Here is a 20,495-nt window from a genome sequence, read left to right on the forward strand (position 1 = left end):
ATTCCATAATTAGGGGTGGTTTCATATTAAACGCCTTTACTCTGTCATATAACTGTATAATAATCTTGTTCTTACCTTGTCGAAAACAATTTAAAGCATTCAGATAATTCCATTAAGAAGGCAAATTCACAAATCCATTTTTTCATTTTTCACTTACGATACAGGTTTTTCTTTTTTCTCCGTGAACAATGCCAAGTTGCCAAGGATATAAGTTTATTCCATGGAAGTCCAAAATAGTTTCTACAACTTCTACATGAAAAATCGGAACCAGTAGTAGTATCCTTTATGAGAACAATATGTAAGAGCTCTCCTTAATCTCAAGGTTTTCAATAACGCCTCTTACAAAAATCACCAGTTGGGAATTATCGCTTACATAAGTATTTTCATCTACTGCCAAAGAATAACAAATGAAAGACTGACAAATAATTACTACAGTAGTTGCACCTGAACATCCTCGGCTAGACCTCGGATTGGACGCATCATGGTGGAAGGAGACAACCTGATAGATTAAAATTCCTACACTTGTTGTGAGAAGTTCTTCAGTTGTAATTAAACATTCTTCAAATTTTCAATCTTTAAAAGGTTTCTAATATCTTACTATTAAAAGTGAAATTTTATAACTGAGTCGCACAGCCGATTCACTAGTATTGTTATCTTAAACAACTTCTAGCTCATTTTCCTTCAATTGTTGAATTAATGCTGCATGCTCTTCACCTTCGTACCTGTCGTATTCGTTACTGTGAGTTGCATAATGTATCTGTAAGTTGTATTTCTTCAGTGTGGTCTATGTTCTGAAGTGTTTTCTGCTCCCCACATCTCTTGTTTGAATGGATGGCAAGAACACTACAACGATCCCGGTCGGGGCAAGTTACCTGGTTGAGGTTTTTTCCGGGGTTTTCCCTCAACCCAATACGAGCAAATGCTGGGTAACTTTCGATGCTGGACCCCGGACTCATCTCACCGGTATTATCACCTTCATTTCATTCAGACGCTAAAGAACCTAGATGTTGATACCGCATCGTATAATAACCCAATAAAATAATAAAAAAAATTCATTACAACGCAACATCACAAACCGGTCCTCTGCCCGGTACAGTAAGTACGCGTCAGCCAAGCATTGCCCGCGTCCGTTCATACGCGAGTTGATGATCACTGAATTAAGGAGTCAGCAGCACGTTCCGGCCACTTTACCCAAAGGGAGCAAAAAGATGCTTCTTTGGCGCAAGATTGAATAATTGAATAAATAAATAAGTAAATAAGAAAATGAGTAAATAAACAAATAAATACAGTAAATAATTACTGAACCCTTACAGGGCTTATCCTTAGGTCACAATTTGGGTTTATTTTCGACATATCTAGGCACACGGTGGAAGTCCCATGACGTGGGATCAGCAGGAGGCTCTCTCTCCACCGAACACAACATAGTACAACTCACAGACAAAATAGAAAGATCTATGAATATAGTCTACGGGTTCGAACTAAGAAAAATGTCTTCCACGAATCGTAAAGCAAACCGACTGCATATTCTATTTCAGAAACTAAAAATACGTAATAAAATACGTAAAAACAAATTAATAAAATTCTTTTTTAAGTTCACGTACTGTGAACATCGGACGCAATGGCAATGTTTTCAACGGTTAGCTTCAAATTTCAACAAAACATGTTAATACGGACTTGACAAAAAGTTCATTTCGAAGTGTAATCGTGAAAGTATGAGAGAATATTTGCAAACATTATAAACGTTTACTAATTATATATTTTCTAGCTTACATTATTTTAATTCATGATCTACAGTTTATATACTGTATAATATTAAGGAGTACGTTACAACGTAATAGTACTATATTACGATACAAGGTTGAGAAGTGCTTTTTATAAAATCGAGGGAAAGTCTGAAAAACAAGCAGAGCGAGTTCTTCAATTTCCGAGATTCTGTAATGCACTTCACAACGTATTGTACAATATTTTTGCACGATCATATTTTTAAAATTACAAATACAATATATTTGAAAATTTAAAGCAATATTATTCCAAAGCCTTCGTAAAACTGCATTGGAATGATAACTAAGTAACAATAAGTGCACTGTAATGGGTCTATTTCAGTACAGTTTTATAATTCATGTTATGAAAAATGGTTTCCGTAGCAAAACGTTTGTGTGGGAATTCTAATTTTCAACGTCTAACAACAATAGCTGTAAATACATAAAAAAAAAACAAACAAAATCGTGCAAAAAAATCATAAATTTTTCAGACTATTTTGACGGAAGTGTACAAGCTTTTAGCAAGAAAGGTTCAAATTAGGGTCAAGGAAAGTTATGTAATATTGGTTTTTCGAAATTAGCTAAGTCACATCTAGAGTTAACAGTAATGAAACTTGATTGCTCACTCTTTAACGTCATTTTCCAAAGCACAGGCAATTTAGAAGCGATGAGATATGGTGATGATAATTTAGTGTAATTATCATGACAAGAATAATCGATTATTCAGAGCAAACTTTCCCCATAGCTGCTTTATCCAGCACAAGCCACACAGAATTTACTTTGCAGGTTGTTGGTCACATACCATTATCTAAGTAGTACAGGGAACCAAAATACTCGTAAAAGCCTTCCTTGCAACACATTTTCAGCCACTAGTCCACAGATACTTCGGTGCCTTTTTGTGAGAAGTTGTCATCTGATTGATCTGCAGATGAGCCGCCATTAATTGATAAACTGAAATCCTCGCAAGGAGAAACGAAATTCTACTATATTTCAAAACATATCTATATACAGAGTGGATGGTAACCTCTGCATCAAAATTTAAGAGATGTTCTGCATGTTAAATGTAACAAAACTTTTATTACACTTTTCCTTCGATGAAGCACCGTTAAGCAGGGAAAATATAGTATTTTCCCAATGTCTGCAACGCTCTGTTGCGGTAATAGCCCGAAAGAAATGTCGGCTTGCTATACAAGCAGATAGGTAAAAATAATCTGAACAGTTAATGTCTTGAATCATGTTTTGAAAAACCGTTTAGTCATGAATTTAAATTGAATAATAGCGAAAATCGTTGAAATAAATTTTGCAACGCAGCGCACGTCGCGTGTTACTGTGTACAGCAGAGGGGGAGAGGAAGGTAAGAAATGCAGACCGCGCATGCAATAACCCGTGATGTTGTCAAATGCTTCATAGGAACATAACAATTTTCTCTAAAACAGTGAATGTTAGAGAAAAAAAATATTTAGATTTTTCAAATCTGATCTCATAAGCTATTACCAGTTTCATTTTGGTGCAGAGGTTATCTTCCACTCTGTATAGAGCAGGCCTGCACAAGGTTTGCGCTCTCCGAGCCGGCTCACAGCTCATGAGAGGAATGCAGATATTAGCTGCGCTCTGTATAAGGGTGGACTGGAAGAAGGGGTGATCTCGTACAAAATATACACAAAAAGAAGAACCATTACGAGTATTTATGAAATGAATTCCCGTTCAGTTTGCAAAACTATCTTGGACTATTATTAATTAATAAATATTTATTTTACAGAAATAACAGAAATTCTATAGCTACTTAAATATACAATTCATTTTGTTATATTTTTATTTATCAGTACAGCAAAACGAGGTTTTATGCTGTTGGCAGCTGAAAGGAACAGTAGCCTAGGCCTACTGATCTGTAACATCAGTTACAGCCTTTATTAAAGTTGATTATAGAAAACAGTTGCTCACAAATATAAATGTTGAGCCAAACATAGAAATCATTTTCACAGCCGTCCACACCGCGTCTAGCCGCGAAACCAGGTGGCCCGGGTTCGATTCCCGGTCGGGGCAAGTTACCTGGTTGAGGTTTTTCCGGGGTTTTCCCTCAACCCAATATGAGCAAATGCTGGGTAACTTTCGGTGTTGGACCCCGCACTCATTTCAACGGCATTATCACCTTCATCTCATTCAGACCCTAAATAACCTAAGATGTTGATAAAGCGTCGTAAAATAACCTACTAAAATAATAATAATAATAAAAATTCACAGTCAGCCTGTGTAGTCGTGGATATTATTGCTAATGTTTAGTCTTGTAAAACTCAACCAGGCTAGTACTATTATTCAAACGATCTTTAGCCCTTAGGTCACACTGAAGATCAATAAGTTCGAGCTGTAAATCGTTAAATGTTAAATGTTATGTTCCGTCTTTCAGATTCCTCCATACTGTACTGTAGGTAAGCAACCTGAAACAGTTACTGAGAATAGGCCTACACACTGAACTCCACTAGATAACTGAGTGGTTGTTTCCCTCTCCTCTACCTATAGCAAGTCTATGACATTCTGATGTATCTTCCTCTCAGTTTCGGCGAGCGGGAAAAACGGCTGTCCCGCTCCTGCGCGCTCGTTGAGTGCTGTTTGTGCAGGTATGGTATAGAGAATGGAAGGTATATAATGACAGTTATTATCAAGGAAGGAATCCTGAGAGTATTATAAATGGAAAAGTCCTTGCCATTTTGTGGCTTTGCGTTTAGATTTTCCAGAATTAATTATTTTACATAATAAATTTTAACCCCAATATACATATATATTTTTTTACATTTAGAAGTAGACCTATATATTATGAACGTCTTTACATTAGAGTTCTCGGATCCAACAAATATTTTGCATAATGTTTATTTCGTTTACTGTTTAAGAGTATTTTAATATTTTTATTATTAATAAATTATTTTCAGTAATGGAAGTTTGGCCACTCTCTTACCAGACGCCTGCATCAACCTAAGACCTTACTATTGCGAGACGTAAGGGGCGGTCAACCCGTCAAAAAGGTCTGATGTTGAAAATAGCAACATAATCGTCCTCACTGCAGCGGAGATGAGGTGTTTCCATTTGTTGACAATTAGTTCTTGCGGTTTGTGGAAAAAGATTATTAGATATTATAGTAATATATATATATATATATATATATATATAAGTATTATTGTTAATGCCACTGTGTTAATTTACCAATTGCCATTTATTTTTTTTAAGAATTTATGTACCCTATCCTTTGGATCACGATCCTACTTACATTTTCTAAAACTTAAGACCCATATTGTGTGTTATATTATAGCATAAATATTTGCTATTTCAAGCAAAATGTGTAGTAGGCCTACTGTGAGGTCACCGGCGTAGCTCAGGGGTATGAAGCTTGACACAATCCGAGCTGCGCTTGAGCGTAGATTCAAATCCTGATCGAGCTGATTACCTGGTCGGGTTTACCTGAGGGGTTTCCACATCTTTAAGCCAAATTTCAGGTAACCCTTGGCGAATTTCCGGTCTCATCTTGTCAACGTTGTATTTTCGAGTCCTTTTCATTATCATAACCAGTTAAAACAAGGCCCTTAAGTGACTGAATTAAAATATACAGTGAGGCAAATATTTCCGCTCTTGAGTCATGCACACAGTTCATTCTCAACAATGTAATATGTCATACAGCCTTCTAGAACTTCTTGACAAACGACATTATAGTGTCAATGTTCCAGCTTAAAGCTCATTTACAAAGTTTTATTTCGGAATTACCGTATTTGGTATTTCCGGTTAACTGAAGCATACGAAACAATTCCAGGAAAGAAACACCTAACAGAATGAAATATATTCGTCGACCTTTCGGAGTGTGAAACCATTTAAAACAAATGCCCTACCCCACAACAAAATGGACACTCGCCAAGTTCAGCTCAATTCTCACGAAACCACCGCTAATGACACAAGAACATCACAACTGCTTGCCCACACAGTTCGTGACTACAGCGCGACAGATAAGAATCAGACGTGAATAACACATATTCGTAGTTCGCTAATGTCTTTATTACAATACACGTTTGTAACAATCTCGGCAATTAGTATGTTTATGTAATATTCGAGCGCTTTTCATTATCGTTATACCAAAGGATAAGACATGTGTCGCAGAGTACTAATGGTAAAATGTCACTGAAAGGTCGACACATTCTGAACAGACTGCAGTTTTCCACATTGTTAAAAGCTGCATGGTAGATGAGATGGTAACTCATCCGCTTGTAACGACAGAGATATGGCTGCACGGGGACATATTATGACACAGACAAGTAGAATTTTAAGATGACGGGAAAATTCCCACCGCGAAAGGATCTTGCAATCTGGCAGAAACAAGAGAATTTGACGTCTCAGGAGGAAATTTCGCAAGACGAACAATCTGAGATGAAAACATGCCAAAATAAAATAAAACAAAACATACGTAGGAAAAAGTAAATACACATGTATTAACACTTTCTCATTACATAAAACAAAATCTTATGATGGAGGAAAAAAATTGAGATTTTTAAAATAGGAATGCAATCTACATACTGAAAAAGATGGCAGGGAGTTCGTAGAATACTTACAATTGCGTAGAACATTTATTGGTGGTTGCATGATGTCAAATAATCGTAGGCCACCCTTTAATGAGAATTATTTTAGCATAATCATAAAACAAAGAACTTAAACTTCTAATGAATATCGTGACCAGTGCAAGACAATAAATAGAGCATTCGCTGCCCAAGCTTATAATAATACATTGAATGTAATACGTATATAATAATACTCAATTTATTTTTCCAATAATATAGTGCGGGTTTCATTGGCCCGCTGCTGCTAAGAAGCAACGGTTGCATTGGCGCGCTTCCGCTAAGGAGCAAGATGCGCGTAAAATATTACAGAAATAGTAGCGAACATTTTTCCCGAATAGGTTTCCACTTAGGCACCATTCAGATGATACGTAAATTCGTCGAAACGGACATTTATTCGAATCGATTTTGTGCTGATAGCAGTTTACACACGATTTTCCTCCCTTCCCCAGTGCATAAGTTTAATTTCATTAAATACTTAGAAAATGGATATGAATACGTTTCTGGTTCTTTACTGGTATCACAAACTACATAGGCCCTACATTACCAATTTATTTTTTAGTCAATGTGTAGGAATAAATCTTGGAAAAGAATACTATGGGTACCCGTTTCGCTATTCGCTGAAATTAGGCAAGAGAATCTAACAAAGTCTGTGCGTGCGGAAACACTGCACCTACTATTAATGTTTACGTTTTCAAGACATTTCATGTGAAGAAACTTTCTATACTTTCTTCCCTCACCGAAATTTGCTTTGTAATCAAATCATTCTAACTTTTTAAATCACGACTTCAATTAAAAAATAAATTCGGAGAGCTAAATTACATGGTGCGCTACTAAGTTCAAATTGCGTGTAATGTAGAGAAAGGACCAAGGCGCCACGTTGCTGAGTGGTTGGAACCATGCACCTCGTGCATGATGAACAAACCAGCTCTATCACATCATGTACGATATTTTCCTTAACAAAAGATATTGGGGAAAAGTGAAAGTTCAAATTATTTTACAATATGCAAGTGTTATTATGTAGAATACTGTATATTGCGAGAAGTTTCCAGTTTACGAGACCGATACAATGAAGGCACCAAGGCTGAAATATTTAAAGTAATAGTTTATATCATAATAGCTGTAAAACTACGCATAAACAACTTTGAACTGAAGAGTTAAGGAAAGGATTTATTTTTGCTTGCTCACATACTAGTTCTCCAACCAGGAGATTAACCGTGAAAGGAATGTGCTTACTATTGCTTCATCTATTGGAGCGAAGTAGATAGATAATATTACCGTTATAACGTCAGTTTAAAAAAACATACGCTCTCCTGCATATGTTATTTCCTGCATGGAGGGATTAAAAGACCAGGGATTTAACCGTGATCTAATTTTGTAACTAGGGTAGTATAAATATGTTTGTATCAGGTTATCATTTGTGCTTTGATAGTTAGCCAATGGAGATGCGTCTACTCACGTGTGTGACCTTATAACATCAACATTCATTCATAGCATCACCCCGCTGCGTCTCATTCCCCTGAGACTTTCTCCTGGTTGGAGTACAGTATAATCCAATCAAGCTCATGTCGTCGCGGGGAACATTCATACTAACAATATTTACTCCGCTGCCAGTCTAGAGTTCATTGCTCGTGCAAGATGTCGAAAGAAAGAAAACTGTGTGGCCAAGCCATACGTGTTACATTCGATGTCATTAAATTTTGTGACATAAATAATACTGCTGGGCTTACAATACCTATCAGGACGCAACATTACATCCTGCAGTAATTGTTAAGAAAATAAGAACACTATTAGCAGAATACGAAAAGAAGTGCAGAATGTATTTCAACGTCAAAGAGACGTAAAACATCACTGCCAATAAAACTGTTCTTGATGATATGAATAAATGTATAACAAAAAGCAAATTTCAAGAATGTTACGAGATAAAGAAAGAAATTCCAACCTTAAGTTTCATAAGGTTTGGAAGAAAGAATTTACGTTTCGTTGATGCAAAGAAACTTTGAGAAAAACTGTCATATCAATGGGATTTACTCGTAGATGCAAAAAATACAAGGACAAACGACATACTCTACTGAGCGCTCTGATACACTGTACGTAGTGGCAAAGCGGGCATGTTATCTGCGTATCTTAAAACGTAATAAATCTGGAGAGAAAAGACCAGTAATTTACTTGGATATTACACTGTACGGAAATGTTGACAAGATGAGAATATATCAGAGGTAAGCACCAACCATAGTGCAGGCCAGAGACTTAAAGTAGTTCATGCTGAAAGAGAGATGGGGTTCATTCCAGGTGCATTTTTAATGTAGGCCTACGACTCAAAATCAAAGACATTTGATTACAGTAGTGAAATGGATAGTAGCAATTTTACAAAGTGGTTAGCGAATCAGTTAATATCTGGACTGCCAAACGGATGCATAGCTATTTTAGACAGTGCTTCTTACCACAAGTAAATAGAACCCACATCAAGTTCCCGAAAATGTGACATACAATTATGACTCAACAATCAGAACATATTTTATTATCCACAATTAAGGAAAGAAGAACTACTAGATCTCGTCCGATTGTACAGTATAGACCACTGATGTCAACGAGAGCGCAAACGTGTTTCAAAGCCCGTATGCGCTGTTCAAAGCACGTAAGGCACGCAGGTACAAATCACTGGTGAACACAAGGGTTGTACATTAAATATTAAATTATAAGTCGTGCATTTAAGTTTCAGGCTGACTGGACTCTTGATTTGTTATGTAATGAAAGTGAAGGTTTGCTTTGTGGAAATTATTTAGTTACAAAGAGAAGCAATGTCGAACGTCTGAAATTATTACTTCATCTACAGAATGATATATTCAAAATTAGTAGTAAATGTATGTGAAAATGTAATGTAGAGCTTCTTCCTCACAGCATTGTATTCACGTTTACAGAATAAAGTACAAACAAAAGTGCTAATGGCGCAGACTCGTTACATGTCAGTTACGAGTTGTGTCTATAAAATGTCCGGATTTTCGTACATAAAATCTCAGTTTGAGGATGTTTCTTACCATTGCGATGTCCTTTGGTTAAGCCAAGAAAAAGTTCTGTCCAGGCATTTTGAATTGTGTAAATATTTATCAGAATTCATGATAGAAAAATAGAGACATTCCAGAACTAGTTGACTCTACATGCATCGAGGAACTTAACTTTCTCAGGGATATATTCTAGCATAACGTTTTCAATTTGAGATCGCAAGGAAAGAATCAATTAATTTGTGTCGATAGATAAAAAGCTTTCAGATGAGGATTACATTGTGGATGTCACAGATCTCGCAGTACAATTTTTATAATTTCAACACCTTCAGTCATTCAACTCTTGCTCAATAGGGTAAAATACGGCAATGTTTTACAAAAATCTCTGAGAAGAGTTCCATAGGCGATTTAGAGATATTAACCTGCTCCAGCTCAAGTTGACTTTTGTTTTGTGACCCTTATTCATCAAACCCAGAAAATATACCAACACAGTTACAATTGAATACCTGAATTGACAAACATCCCGAGTCCAAAATTTACCGAATTCGACTTTATACCTAACGAGTTGTGTTTTACATATGCTAATATTCTGTAAAAAAGAATATGCTAAGTCCGACTCTAAGCCTGTGTTTTTGGATCATACAATACTCATAATGCAAGCTTATATAGTTTCTTTGCAGTCCTGAAAAATTTACTTCAATGGTCTTGGAACGTTAGCCAATTCTAGTCATCCATTAGAAATTATTTTGCTGCATGAAACAACATTTCACCGGACATAAGAAGACTGATGTCAGAAAAAAGCAGGAAAAGCACTTCTGAATTACGCGAGAAGTCAGGAATTTAAATTTGTTTCTAGAAGTGTGGTGCTCATATTAGTATATGATTATGTAATAGTTACATAATAATTAAGCTAATTATAGGTTTCATTATGTAAAACTGCTTAAGTTAAAGAGAAGTTACGTTTATTATTTGTTATATCCTCCTATTTTATAATTAATTACATTTATTATAAAGTTACATGCTGGAAAATATGCTTTTATTACTTGTTTTCTTTTATGAGTGTAACACATTATCTATTACTGAAGAGCAATTTAATCCATCTTGCAGTGGTGGGTCAATAGAGTTTATTTTGCTCACCCCTTCTTTCTCACCGCTACTGCCTGCAGAATAGATTCACTGGAACCAGTGAGCGCTTGATAGCACGTTAGAGTCTTTCACGTGCTCTGACCTTGACATCCCTGGTATAGACCGAAGACAATGTATTCAGTTGATAAATTGGTGAGGAAAAGGAGATTCATTCCAGTATGATTGCCTCCATACCATCAGAACCTAAATCCAATGGAGGATATCTACAGAAAATTTCGGAAGAAAATGTGGACTATTTCTCAAATTTCTTTGAAGAGAATGACCCCAAAGTAATTAATCCAATTACCCAAGACGGTTGGAGAAAAGCTACTACACATTTACAGAAAATAGAAGCCCAGACACCTTAATAGAAGACGAAGTTGAAAATCTTATAATTAATGTTGGTATGAATGGTAGTGATAGTAAAGTAAACAGTGCTGAAAATAGTGACGATAGTGAAGTAGATAATGCTGAAGATAGCGACGACAGTGGAACAGAAACTGGTGAAGATGAGGATGATAGTGATAGTACAACAGAATCAGAGGGCGAAACAGGAAGCACAACTGACAGCGAGGGCGAAGCACAGTGGAAATTGTTGTGCTACTTTATTAAATATACAAATAAGACATATAGAATTCATTATGCAAATATTGTTCACACATTATATGACTTCATACAGACGAACAATGTTCTGATGTTCTCGATGCTTCAGTTGTCACGAGACACAGACTGTATAGCAATGTTGTGACTAACTAGGTCAAAACACATAGAATTCATTATGCAAATATTGTTCACACATTATATGACTTTATACAGACGAACAATGTTCTGATGTTCTCGGTGCTTCAGTTGTCACGAGACACAGACTGTATAGCAATGTTGTGACTAACTAGGTCAAAACAATCGCTTGAAGCGCCCTCAGTCGATTCGCCAGTTCCCTTGGTTCGATTATACACAACTATAACAAGTTTATTATTATCCCTCGATTTGTCCACATTTCTTTTGTACAGAACATGATTTCATCTTTCTTCTCGCCAACTTACTATTAGATGCTCTACTCAATGTCACTCGTATGCTAACATGGGAAAAGATGAAGCTGAAATAAATTAATAATATAATTAATTAATTTGAAAACAGAATGAAATATACATTTCAACAAAAATATATTTACACTTCTTTTGGGATGCAAAGAAACAATTTCAACATACATACATGCATACATACATACATTACATACATACATACATACATACATACATACATACATACATACATACATACGTACATACATAAAGTGTTCTGCCCATAGGCAGGTCTTTCACTGCAAACCCATTCTCCAATATTTCCTATTTTCTGCCTTCCTCTTTGTCTCCGCATATGATCCACATATCTTAATGTCGTCTATCATCTGATATCTTCTTCTGCCCCGAACTCTTCTCCCGGTCACCATTCCTTCCAGTAAGCAGTTTCTTCTCAGCCAGTGACCCAACCAATTCCTTTTTTGTCTTTCTGATCAGTTTCAGCATCATTCTTTCTTCACCTACTCTTTCCAAAACAATTTCATTTCTTATTTTGTCTGTTGACTTCACACGCTCCATTCTTCTTTATATTCACATTTCAAATGCTTCTATTCGTTTCTCTTCATTTAAGATAAACTTTTAATCAATTGTAACCTTACAATTACAGTTTAGTTTGGCTTATCGTCGTTAATTAGTTCCACGAAGCTGGGACGGTTATGGAGATGAAAAAATATTCATTTAAACTTATTATTACAGTGATGATTATTAGGAACCATTGTCAGACCGATGCCACAGATAGAACAAGGAATTTTTGAGGTGGAAGTACATTGAAAATAAAAATACCCGTGTTTCAGCTTTCTCTCCCATAGGCCTCCGTTTGGCCTCAAAAAATTATTTAAGTTGTATTATTTTGACAGTGGATGTAGGTCCTTCTTCCATTGAAACCCAGTATGACGGCAACAAGCATCGCACCTCCGTCTTGAAGTTGCATGCATACAGTCAGCGCTTCCCTTCGAAAGCTTTCATGCTACACGCCTGTAATCCACTCATACCGTGGAGTAATGGTTAGCGCCAGGTGGCCCAGGTTCGATTCCCGGTCGGGGCAAGTTACCTGGTTGAGGTTTTTCCGGGGTTTTCCCTCAACCCAATATGAGTAAATGCTGGGTAACTTTCGGTGCTGGACCCCGGACTCATTTCACCGGCATTATCACCTTCATCTCATTCAGACGCTAAATAACCTAAGATGCTGATAAAGCGTCGTAAAATAACCTACTAAGACTAAAAAAAATCCACTTATACCATTTCCTGTGTATGCGCTGCGTGGGCAGAGCGAGAGTGAGAGGGAGAGCGAGAATACTTTTCAAGTTATTGAATCGTTATACTACACTTCGCGACATGTAAGACTGTCTTAACAATTCGCAATAAATAGATCTACTGTTCGTGAAGCGTAAAAACTGTATATTAATTAAAATCATAATTCATGTTATGTATACTAATTAATATGTTCGAATTCTAAGATAATGTGTACATAATGTGTACATGTTCATTAATGTGAGGTATAACAGAAGCACAAAATACAGGGCTACTACAGAAGAATCATTCGTTTTCAAACTGCTATATTCTCCAAAGTATTACTTGTGCAACGAGTGATACATCAAAAGAACCGGAAACACACCTGGTTTGCATTGTGTACACCAGTTGGCAGCACGAGTGTGCTGCCTGCACAAAATGGTGACAAAACAAGAAAAGAGTTTTGTGTGTTGGAATATGTGAGACAATTTTGTCTTCCAACAAGACGGGGCACCCCCTCTTTGGATGCTTGATGTACGTAAATACCTGTACTATGAACTGCCGAATCGGTGGACTGGGCGTGTTGGTGCAGATGACCAAGCTCTGTTCCCTTGGCCCGCCAGGTCACCAGACTTAACGCCATGTGGCTTCTATCTTTAGGGGTACATTAAGGACCGCGTCTACGTACCTCCACTGCCACAAATACTGGTACAACTGAGGGAGCGCATCAATAATGAAGTAATAGCCATTGACAGGACAACGCTACACAATGTGTGGAACGAACTGGACTACCGCCTGGACGTATGTCGAGTCATCCGAGGGGCACACATAGAACATTAGTAGAGTGTGAAAATAAATATGTTGCGTGTACGGTTCTTTTGATGTATCACTCATTGTTGTACGAGTAATACTTTGGAAAACGAATGATTCTTTTGTAGTAGCCCTGTGTAATGCACTAAAAAAATATGACACGTTCAGAGCTAAAGTGGATCAAGTCCATGAGACGTAGTTTTGAGATAAAAGGACTTAAAGTTAACTTGCCCTAGTGGATTATCTAATTTGACTAGCAATAATTTTATTACTCCATTCTCAAATTCTAGATTTATAAAATATAAACAATTGTGATGTTAACTGATGCAACGTTTAGTGATTTGATCTACTATGGCTCAGAATATCGTGAACAAATAATCTAAGCCAAAAGTGACTTGTGTCACCTACCGGCGAATGCCTGGAATTAAGACTTGACCTATTACTGCTCGGAAAAGATCCAACTTCACATAATCAAAAATGAATTAAAGTCAATTTATAAAAATTTGTGACTTGATCCACTTTAGCTCGGAACGTTTCATATGTCATTAATCTGTACTTATTGTTAACAACTGACTGAAGTACTGGCTGCTGTACTATTGCTGGCTCCTGGGTGGAAATTATCACAGAAACATACAAAACAAAATTTTTCCACACCAAGCACGTTTTAGGAAGCTACAATTATTGCTTTAGCACTTTTTCTTTCGAATACCTGTAGAAAAATACACTTCACGCACATTCGTAAATACGTAATTTCTTTCCTGTATAAGTTTTGAGGCATACAATACATATTGAAGAATATGATTAAACACAGGGGCACACAGCTGGTTATGTATTATACAGAATGAATTGCAATGACATCTTCCCTCTATGTTATTTGCCATTTTCTGTTCCCACAAGTAATTGCAGTTCTGCAGATGATAAATGAAATGTTTAACTTGCCTGTAAAAATATACATCGCAAGGCTGAGACGATGGAGTACATTTAGGTGGAATAGCTTCCACAGTGCAAGTTGGCATATTATCATCATTCACTAACCGCTCATCATACATTGCTCCAGGAATCAATCAGAAGGAGACATTGTTCCTACATAAGGTTTGAAGACAGTATCAAGATACTGCTCGAAAAGAAAAAACTAGAGGTCAGTTTGCCAGAGGTAGAGCACGTGACTGCCATATTTTTGCATTTTGCCTCAAAGCACTAACAGCAACGCTAACTTTCGGACCGAATTTTCTCCAGGTTCTTGCAGACACAGAAACACTTTAGGCAGTAAATTACCAGCTGCAGTAATGGAATACTGGGCGTATATGAACGAGTAACTTTATTCACGTCTCCAACTGCAAATAGCACTTTTTTTTCGCCTGTGTTCGTTAATGTTCTTTTTATGTCACTTCTATATTGAGCAATCGGGCTGGTAGTCAAGAAGAACGATATGGAGATAGATGTCGGCCGTGAAAACCCGGTCCGCCGAAGTACCAGCATGCTGGATCAGAGAAAAAATGTTGTCTGTGGCAGGGAGAGCGTGGTAGCTGTCCCTCTAGCTCTAGAATATCTCTTATGGAATGAATGAATGAATGAATGAATGAATGAATGAATGAATGAATGAATGAATGAATGAATGAATGAAAGGGGAAATGGGAGCAGGAACTTGAAATGTACGTGAAAACACGTCCTTGCAAGTGGAAGTTGGGGCTGTGAAAAACTGAATATTATGTGAGTTCCAAGCCTATTGACCACTTGTCTCACTTCGGGTTTCGCCGCCCCAGTGAAGGAGCGCTAGAAAATTTCGAGGGGCAAAGCCGAAAATGGACGTAACTGATTAGCTACAACATACAGGGGGAGGGTGAGAAGTACAGCGACCTGATCCGGAGGAGTTAGAAACGCCATGGTACTAACTAGAAGAAGTGGTAGAAGTCTAGGCAACGAAAAGATAATAGCCAATTTGGCTCTTTGAAGATTCGAACGCGTAGGAATTAATAATCTTAACGGTAATAGCCAATTGGCTTCTTGATAATTTTTCTCAGATCAGAAGACCAGCCAATTGGCTCTTTGATGACTCCATTGATCTGTAGAAGGGTACGATTAAATTCCACCTCTTATGGAAATTTGGTTCGTCTTAGGCCGGGAATACACGGACGCGCTGCGGCAGTAACGCGGCATTACATGTAATGCGCGAAGGAAATTGTGCACTCTCGAACAAGCACGATACGAACCATCTGAGCAGCGCGCAAGCCTCGAACACCTTCCTAGTTCCATTCTATCTAGCACGATGCACGCACGACCATGGAAAACGAGGGAGCCTTGTTAACTGCTATTTGCGGTTTGGTAGTAATAGGATACATTGTCAACAGAGAGAAACGTAGAGCTACGGAGCTGTACAAGAAGCTGCTAGGGAGTAATTTGTTAAATGCAATAAACTTGCAATAAGCGGCCAGTATAAAAACCTTAGGACTACTCGGCTGATTTCCACCAATTCTGGAGAATTATTGATAAAACTTGGGCCAAACTAAAAAATCAGCCACCAACGTGCGAGAACCAATCTGAAGTCAAGATAGGACAGTAGGCCTATTTATTGTACTAAACTCAATTCATCCTTTGAAGAATGTTATTGTGTAATTAACAAAGCATGTAAACAGCATTTTTGGTTGATTGTATATGTCAATATTCTAGGTTCGCACCGACTTTACGATTCTTGGTGACAGGAGATTCGTTTACAAGCCTTCAATACCTTTTGCGAATTTCAAAACAGATTATCGGAGAAATAATTCCAGAAGTTTGCCCAGCAATTGTCAGCGCATTAAAGAAAAATATCAAGATGAGTTAAATCATAGTACCAACATAATGTGCTTCCTTAATGGGGATATTTTAATTGCAATACAAATAATGAGACATTAAGAGAATTACAGTTAAAACATTCGAAATATCACACAAAGAAAAATCATAATATTTCGAAGTCGCATTGTAATAAAGAAACACATACAATGAAACTACAAACATTTTCTTTTTCGAGTAATCAAAATTTCATTGCCAAATAAAAAGACATTATGGTTTATTAACGACGCTCGCAAACTGTAGAGGTCATATCAGCATCGCCGGTGTGCCGAAATTCTGTCCCGCAGGAGTTCTTTTACATGCCAGTAAATCTACTGACATGAGTCTGTCGCATTTAAAACATACTTAAATGTCATCGACCTGGACCGGGATCGAACCCGCAACCTTGAGCATAGAAGGTCAGCGCTATACCAACTATGCTACTCAGGCCGACTTTGCCAAATTATGTTTTTAATTTAAGTGTAGTCAAATCGAGTGTTTTAAATCAGCCAAAGAAAATTATTTTAAAATAAAACATAGGAATGCAAAATATATACAACAAATAGGCCTACTACAAAAATTGTTATTCAATTCATTAAAAATAATAAGAAAAAACAGAATACATTAAACGTGCTGGTTTTGACTACCGGAGTAGGCTATGTGATTAACATTCTGGGGACGGAGTTTTGACTGGATGATGTTGGGGAGAGCCAAGAGAGTTTGATTCAAATCCGAAAGTGACAGGGTGTAGTGTAGTAAGAATGGGATTGGAGATTTTGTCATTAAAGTCGGCTTGAGAAGACTTGAGTCGGAGGACGTTGCGGTGGCTCGGGAGCTGAAGCATAGTAAGTTGAGGGAGTAATTGATTGAGTAGGTTGTCTAGGGTAATCCATTTGGGAATAAGACATCAAATGAAGGTGCAGATGAATGAAAACGTTCTTGTCCATAGTAAGTTGGTATTTCAAAGAAGTTTCGTTTTGCTTTCACTTGAATGTCATAAATAGCTTGCTGAATTCCTTTCTTAGTAGTCGTATGATATGCTATTATTTTCGATAAAAGAAAGTACAAAATGATTTGACTTTACACTGTTCAACAGTGATCTTTAACCTCCCAGAAACCATCGGCGTGGTTCAGGCGGTAGCGCGTTTGCCTGCTGATCCGGAATTGCGCTCAAGCATGGGTTCGATCTCCGCTTAGGCTGATTACCTAATTGTGTTTTTCTGAAGTTTTCCTCAATCGTAAGACGAATGTCAAGTAATCTATGGCGAATCCTCGGTCTCATCTCGTCAAATGCCAATTCGCTATCACAAATTTCATCGACGCTAAATAGAACCTAATCTAGTAGTTGATTAAACGTCGTAAAATAATTAATTAAAAAAATTAACGTCTCAGCAGCGGCTTGCATAATTCCAACAGCGTGTGTCAGAAATTCTGTACTATCATCCTGCTTTTTCGCTCGTTTTGGAGCCCTGTCTCATCTTGCGTATTCACTGGCACGTTCCGTTGTTTTTATTATAATAGTCAATATCACCAGGTTTCCACAAGACAGGGCATAATTTATGAGGTCCAGTCTACTTCAGACCACTCCATGCTTGGTGTGTGCGTGCTTCACGAGACAAACGGCAACGAAGCCGTCCACACCGCGGCAACGAATCCCTTTGTGTTCGCGAGAAAAACCGACAAGAAATGGATCGCTGCGCGGCATTTGAGGTGTGCGCGTTCTGGCCGCAGCGCGTGCTTGAAATCGCGTACAAACGAGCGAACAAGGCCTCGAATTCTGGTCGACCCTTGTTGCATTACTGCCGCAGCGCGCCCGTGTATTCCCGGCCTTACATACCCACTCGAGATGCGCGCCATGTGTCCTCCCCTAGCTTGGCGTGGGTTATGGTGACGCTATTGACGTCACAAAGCCCCGCCAAAACTTTGTGTCTTGTAGCAAGTCCAGAGTTCTCTTATGCTACGTTTACACGGCGACAGTTTAGAGAAGAGAGCTAGAGATTATAGCTGAGTATCACCGTGTAAACGGTTTTGAGAGCAGGTATCTCGTTGACTCTAATATCTAAATAGAGAGTCTAAATAGAGCGGCCTTAAAAACTGCTCTCACCGTGTAAACACCCGGGACAGATAGCTTGCATATGCTGTCAGCTCTCATTATAGCTACTCTAAATTATTCAGTTAAGTTGATCTCTTTCATTAACTCTTGTGTACGAGATTATAAAAGGTGGCGCATAACTCTTGAAATAAAGATCTAAAGTAATAATCATGCTACATTTACACGACGATAGTTCAGAGCGAAGTTCTGAAGAATCAGGAGAGCTATCTAACAGAGTGTTTACACGGTGACAGAATATAGTTTCTCTAAACCCATTAGCGAGCTCTCATGAGATTTATATAACTATAAACTCAAATGTTACTCTCCGGACCGTTTACATGGTGCAGACAGTTTAGAGTGAGAGAAAGTGTTGAGAGAGAGCATTTAGAGAAGAATAGGCTAGTCAGTGCGTTTATATGACACATGCACTCATCTAACTTCTGAGCAATATGTCAGCAATTGTGTAACCTGACCACGCATAGCACTTGCGTTAGTAATATTGTTGGGTGAGGCATTATTTATTTATTCGTATAGAATAGGCAACTATAATTGCACGAAGGGCGGTGCTGACAGTCTTGATAAAAAATGTGCAAGTAATAGCTCAAGTCGGCACACATGTAATTTATGTTCTATGAATCAGAGGTGCATGAAAATACACCAATGGAAAGAGAAACTCAAGAAGTTTAGTTGTGGCAACACTGTTTTCCTAGTTGGTAACACTGCCTCATAATAGCGCATATAAACAAATTTGTTCATTGTTGAGGGGAAATGGCTGCTATAGAGGACAGAAAAGCTTAATTTTCATGTGAACCAGTCGGTTATTAATGTGCAGCGGCATTACCGAACAAAGTTTGGTAAAATCCGTAAATGGTACACAGATTTGAAGGCACGATTCTTCGCAAACGGTTGCAATTTCATCCGTACTACAGTGCAAGCCCTAAAACCAGAGAACAAAGTGCTACGAAGAAATTTTTGCACAAGTACGCAGACTTTTAATTGAAAACGATGATGAATTTATTCGTTCCGCGGTGTTTTCTGAAGACGTCACTTTTCAACTTTCTGGTAAAGTGAACAGACATAACCTCAGAATCTGGGGATCGGAAAATCCGCGTATCTATGTGGAACTTCACTATAGGCTTGATGTGTGCCGTGTTACCAATGGGGGGGGGGGGACACATTGAACATCTTTAAGTTACGGAATTAGACGTTTGGAATTTCTCTTTCCATTGGTACTATTTTCATGCACCTCAGATTCATAGTACGTAAATTACATATGTTCGAAACCGGAAATTTCTTTTGTAGAATCCCTGTATAAAGACAATTTTCAGGCTTCCTGATGAAAGAGAGGCAACGGATGCAGCTGAAGTAGTTCTTGAGAAGAAGAAGAAGAAGAAGAAGAAGAAGAAGAAGAAGAAGAAGAAGAAGAAGAAGAAGAAGATGTGCTTTGTGCCCCCCAAAATTACAGAGGAAAAAAATATCCTTGCTACCAGAATCAAAGTCCAATTTATCTCCAATGTTCAAAAAAAGTGTGCAGAATTTGCGGCGAAAATGACTGACTGCGTTTCAGCTCGTCAAAAGAGACCGAGTGTTTAAAGTAAGAAAAATTATAACTTTTCACTTAATATTGTTCATCTTCTTTCACTATATTGTTTTTATAATGGTTCTACTAATACAATGTAATAGTTGTGCCTATTTCGTTTCGTTAAATTATAACTATATTTTTGTTAACAAATACCGATACTAACCCCACTGTACCAGTTATATGATTTGTTTGTAATGTACAAGTACTAGGTGAGCGTTATTATCATTAAATATGATGCATTATCAACAGTATTAAAGGAATATAGAAAATATTCCACGTCAAGTGAATGGTGGTAATTGCACAATAATAATAATAATAATAATAATAATAATAATAATAATAATAATAATAATAACAATAACAATAATAGTAATAATAATAATGATAGTAATAATAATAACAATAATAATAATAATAA

The 20,495-nt window shown here is 37.4% G+C and overlaps 1 protein-coding gene across 5 annotated transcripts in view; it reads right to left on the reverse strand.

Moving 5' to 3' along the window:
• The window catches only part of LOC138705106 (blood vessel epicardial substance-like), a 902,265-nt gene that overhangs the window by 697,732 nt on the left and 184,038 nt on the right, over nucleotides 1–20,495 (reverse strand). The gene's annotated exons all lie outside the window — the stretch shown is intronic.

Source organism: Periplaneta americana, chromosome 8, assembly GCF_040183065.1.
Source record: "Periplaneta americana isolate PAMFEO1 chromosome 8, P.americana_PAMFEO1_priV1, whole genome shotgun sequence".
NCBI classification, from domain to species: Eukaryota; Metazoa; Arthropoda; class Insecta; order Blattodea; family Blattidae; genus Periplaneta; species Periplaneta americana.